This window comes from Sinohyriopsis cumingii, chromosome 17 (genome assembly GCF_028554795.1).
Source record: "Sinohyriopsis cumingii isolate HCF-2022 chromosome 17, ASM2855479v2, whole genome shotgun sequence".
In the NCBI taxonomy this organism is placed as follows: domain Eukaryota; kingdom Metazoa; phylum Mollusca; class Bivalvia; order Unionida; family Unionidae; genus Sinohyriopsis; species Sinohyriopsis cumingii.
The window spans coordinates 66,605,018-66,611,185 of record NC_142977.1 but is presented as its reverse complement, the minus strand read 5'-3'; positions in this window follow the sequence as shown (position 1 = coordinate 66,611,185).

The following is a 6,168-nucleotide window of genomic DNA, read 5'->3' as shown; positions in this document are numbered from 1 at the left end:
GTCCTTTTCTTAAACAAAAATAAACAATAAAGTGCGTGCATTCTTCTACAATTTAAATTGACCCTCCGTTGATCCAATGCGTTCTTTTTATATTAATAAAAACTGGCTTAACGATAATTAGATGGAAAACATGTTTCTCTTTACCATTATGATTTTGTCAGTGGTTCTTTCCAAATAAGATATTGTTTCTGATTGATTATTATCTTGGATGTATATTGTAAACTGCCTCAGCGGACACATCGATCTAGCAGATACCCGTTCAAAACGGGCACATTCCAGGATCCCCACCGAATATGGTAGAGAACCTGTTTAAAGCTGCTGACTTTTTTTCTTTTTCTTGTCTTTCTTTTTATTTTTATTTTTGTTTGTTTTAAATTCTTTATACAATGATGTGTATTGTAACCATCGTAATCTAACTCGCACAGATTTTCCTCCTGTGCATCTCACCATATTAACTATCCGCCACACAAATCAGTTGACGACACACTGGACAATGACCAGTGTCCACTAGGTCTCATGACATTATAAGATTTCCTGGTATTGAATTCATAATCTATTTTGCTTCATTCAAATAGGTTATGAATTTGGTATTTCTTGGCAATTCAACCATTCAAATGCGAGTAGATGTCACTCAGATTTATTATAATATTAATAGTGTTCTCAGCTAAAACCCTTACATATCAATGCACGACTGTTATGTTTCATTGCTACCGGATGTTAAAATTTTTAATTCTGAAATTCTGCTAAGAATAAATCTTATATCCTTTAAGAGCTTCCGTTTTTTTAGTATCTTATGAAATATCATGAGTCATAAATGAAAGAGTTGCTAAGTACATCAAGAGTTAGTCCCTGTATGGAAAAGAGTTGTCTACAGAGGCATATTATCTTGTCTCGTGTGTGTGTGTGTGTGTGTGTGTGTGTGTGTTTCACTATAATTGGGCCAATACCACTTTGATACACAAACCAAATCAGTTTCGCTGGTATTAGTATGGTATGTGGCAACTGTTGTTGTATCAGAATATTTCTCTGTCGTTTTGTAACATAAAAATCCATCTGATATATTTCTTCTTTTTTCGTTCTACAATGATTTAATTTCAGAACAAAGAAGTATACATGGATAAATAGAAAAACGTATATATACAAACAAAGATATGTCGCATGACATTATGTGGCGTTGACGCGGAGCAACATTGCTTGTCTGATAGGGACAATGCCGTTCATTGTGCTTAGCCACAAACGGTGCAAGAGTGAAAACGTTCTATGTTGCCGTCCTGTGGCAAGAGTCACCACTTGGGTTTGTTCCTGTTGTACCTTGGGTGTGGACTCCGGGTAGCCGAGTGGTTCGAAACGCTCGCATTTACCCATCACAGCTATCTCATCACTCTCCGCGTGGTTTCGATTCTCGGGCTCAGCCAATGTGAGTGTGTGAGAAAGCTTGCCAGTAGCTTCCCGTGAGTCGTGGTTCTTACCTAGTTTTCCTGCCATGTATAGCCTATCATGTGCTGAAACATGGGGTTACACGTAGAGTTAAAACAACATAGTTTTCGGTGCACGTCATTGGCGAAAGCATCACAAAGTCTGTTGTTAACTTAGTGCAGTTCAGTTTGTCGCAGATGTTTTATATATTGCGCATGCGTAATATTGAGGTCGGTAGAATTTTTCTTACCCCTATACAAGATGGTAACGCGCTGTTTTAACATTAACTAGGCTAACGTACACCTAAAAATTACTATGCATTTATCCATATAGCAGACGGTGATAATGAGTAAATATAACGTGCAGGTTCTGGAGATTTGATTTCATCACTGAATCATTTCTTAATTTAGTTTATTGTACCAGATCGTTCTACAGTTGGAAACACCGGATGACATAGTGGTCTAAACTGATCGCCTTTTCCGATCAATGCCATCTCACCTCTGTCCAAGAGGGTTCGAGTCTCGGCCTTTATGGGTATGTGAGAAAGCTTGCCAGTAGCATAACATGGGTCGGTGATTCTTGCCGGGGTTTCACGGGTTCTTCCTCTACCTATTATGCTGTTCGCCATGTACATCCTATTTTTCGTTGCGAAACGGCCTTAAGTCCTAAAACAAACAACTGTTAATTACATGTTTGTCAAAGCCCCTAATTAGGATCTAAGAGGAAGGAAGAAAAAAACACTAAAGAAAATTATTTTTAAAAAATGTCTGACTGATGAAAATATTAATATATGGAGTGTGACATATATGCATGCATGGATGCATGCATACATACATACATACATACATACATACATGCATGCATGCATGCATGCATACATACATACATACATACATGCATACATATATACATACATACTGCATGCATACATATATACATACATACTGTTAGGTATATTTGATTTAATTATATCTCATCTAATATATATATATATATATATATATATATATATTTATTTTAATTTAATTGTTTGTTTGTCGTTTTAAATTTTATTTATTTTTCATTACATGCTATTGTAACGTAAATGTATTCACTGCAGATAATATTATTCAAGAAAATAGTTTGACCTTGACTGTTCTTTTTGTAAACACCAGGTGTTGACCTTGATCCTGACCTTGATTCAAAATTAATAGCAACCACGTAAATAAGTTCTATTTTTACTTCAAAATGATTGGTTGTAGTCGAGGTCGTGATGGGACTACGTGTTTAAGATGTAAACATGTTTTTTGTTTTTTGTTATTAAAAAAAAATATTCTTAGAGTAAAATGATTGGTTTTCGTCAGACCATACTGGGTGTGCATGCATGTATTTTAACGAGTAAATAATTTCGACGAGGTTCTGAAACATGAACACATGACCCTTTTTGCGTTTTAGAACACGAAATAACCTTTGTTTTGGAGAGATATTCTCAGTAGTTGGGCTATTACACTGGAAAGTGACTGTCGTGCCGTTTGGAGTTATTTAAAATTACTTGGATTCAAAAGAATTAATTATTTTTTCCTGGAAAATACATGTGCTCATGTGAGATTCTTGAACTAAGACAGCTCTTATAAAAAAAAGTTATTCAGATTTCCAAAACCGGTTGATATTTCTTGTTTCTACAAGGAATTGTAGACTTCAGCACTACAGGTTACAGTTACAGCATCTGTCATTGTCTTCCATCTTGGATTCTTCATCGGGACTCGAACTTAAAATCATCAGAATATTTTATTATTAGGACTTCTAAAATTTTATTTGTGGATTATTCTTGAATCATTTTGGATTTGATTCTTAAAACCATAAGTTCATTTTTTTCTATTCATTTTTACAGAATTTTTCTAGGGAAATAAATTATTATATTTTTCAAAGCTTGTTGTTTCAACTCTTTCTTGTGCTACTGTTTATTCTAGCCTAAACACGAACATAAGAACACACACACACACACACACACACACACACACACACACACACACACACACATACATACAGCCTTCTTAATTGTTTACCTACTTATTCACTTCTTCCTCCTTATTTTTACTAAATATAGATTGAACAAAACTGCATTTACCCTAGACAAATAACATATTCCTTCGCGATTGTGACAAACTTTTACCGGTATATGTTATTTAGGCCTCTTTCATCGTTGTTGTTTAAAATAGTGCAAGAAGAATACAAAGTTTAGCAATATAGTGTGTGTGTGTGTGTGTGTTTTGTTTGTTTTTGTCTTTTAATCTATAAGAGAATGGTGTTGTGTCCCAGTCTAATATTTATTGACCAACAATCATCATACAAACATATCTTATTGAGATCATTCCAGAAGTATCAAGGGTAACAATGAAACAAGTAAGATAAACAACTTGAAATCTGATTACCGTTTATCCTTCTCCAAAACTCTGATCTATTCATACCATAATACTAACACTGTTGACATCACTTTACGAGATAAAAAATGCAATTTATTGTAAATACAGTAAATAAATCAGGCTAATTTGTATTTAATATCAGACACTAGTTTTGTCGTGACAAAGTATGTTAAACGACCTTTGTGTGCATACCTTTAATGTGTATCAGACTAACATACCCGTATTAACAGTTTCAACAGATATCAACAATTTTGTTTAATTTTACAATAATCTTTTTGCCGGTAATCACTGTCTTCTAATAGCAAGCAATCTCTTGTCTTACGTTAAAAGAAAATAACATGTAATGAAGTACGAATTCTTTTATAATTTAATGTGACATTTAGTACAATCGACGTCCTTTATATAATGACACCTGAAATGGCTAGCTACATGCTACATTCATATAAAACATATTTGTCTTTAAAAGGTATGACGAGCTTCCTTTGGTCATGAATCTCTGCAATCCACAGATAGAAATTTAAAAAAAAAACCAACAAAATGTTCCTTGTAATGTGTTATTGTTGCTTTGCTGATACACGCCGTTCATACTGGTAACATGAGGCTTTTAGTCACTACTAATAAATTATCTTAGATTGAATGTGCGTGGGTCTTATCAAGTAGTGCAAGTTTTCTTTCTAATCCCAAATCCAAATTCAGTACTCTAAACAGAATCTGTCTTCTCTAAATGATGAACTCTAATACATGTCAACAATTCTAGTCACAATAGTAGTAAAGCAAGGCAAAGTGTTGATGCTAAAAAGGTGGCAACATTAGCTTAGCAAGAAGTTGTGCATATACCATTAGAAATTCCTCAGCTTACGTTATCTCCTTAATTTCGTAATAAATGAAATATATCTTAAATATGCTTTAAATATGTTTTGAGTATATATTTTTCTTTAGAACTGTTTAAGATATATGGCATCACATAAAGTGAGGACAAGGTTGCTGTAATTACATGTCATTATGAAGCGTTGATTGGTGTTTTGACGATGGTACAAAATAATAAATAAACGGATTCATTCTAAACAGCCATGAAGGAAAATAAGTTTAAAAAATTGTGTTGTATCCGTTTGCCGCTTTCAATTTCAATTTAAACTGTTCCATAGAAACCTCAACAAGCTAGCCTGTTTGATCATAATCCTATTTATGGTGAATTTACGAGGCATATTCCCATTTTGTGGCGATTTACGACAGTCGTGTCTTGTTTCAAAATCTTCAGCTATTAACGATTCAGCATATGTTGGAATCTGCAAGCCTGATATACAAGCCAATCATTTCTCCAACAAGAGCAGCAATAGTAACCATACTAAAAAAATCAAAATCATAGGCAGGAAATAGGCAAAACACAACCCCACCTCTTTCAAGACCTAGGAACCTATGATTCGAACCTAAATAGCGACATCACTCTACATGAATGGGATATAGCAATTGGCTCCAAAAAAAGAAACATCCCCAGGTAAAGACCAAATAGTGTACATAATATATAAAACCCTACCCATCAATACAACAACAGCCATTATTAAGCTATTAAACACAATTCGGAATAATGGTCAACAAACCCAACTACCCTAAACCGGGCAAAGACCTCAAAAACATAAATTCATATCGACCCATTTCCTTCACCAATAATATCTGTAAACTAGTGGAAACGATAATCTCGAACAAATTAAAATATCACCTCGAAAGCAACAACCTACTATCTGAAAGCCAATGTGGCTTTCGAAACAAGCGTTTCACCATCGACCAATTTTTCCGACTAGAAGCGGATATAAAAATAGCATTCAACTTCATAACAAAAAACGACAGAAACCTCATAGCGGTTTTCCTTGATCTAGAAAAATCCTTTGACCAGGTCTGGACTAAAGGATTGATTGCCAAACTAAACCACTTCGGAATTACGGGGCGATTATTTAACTGGATTGACAACTTTCTAACAGGTTGCCACATAACAAGAGCAGGCAAACCCACTCCAAAGAATATTAACTTGAAATTGGCACACACACACACACACACACACACACACACAGAGGGAGTGTATTCAGCCCTACGCTCTTCAATCTTATGATTAATGACCTAGACCAAAACATAGCCACCACTAAAGTTAACCTATCGCAATTTGCCGACGATAGCGGAATCTGGAGTGCGGGTAACCCAACCAGAAAACCAGTTATTAAAGAAATCCAACAAAGTTTAGATAGCATAGGGTCATAGGCAGATAAATGGGGGTTTAACAAATTTCGCACTTAAGAAACAATAACCATCATCTTCTCATCATCTAATCCCCCAAACGAAACTATAAACTAGAGTACCC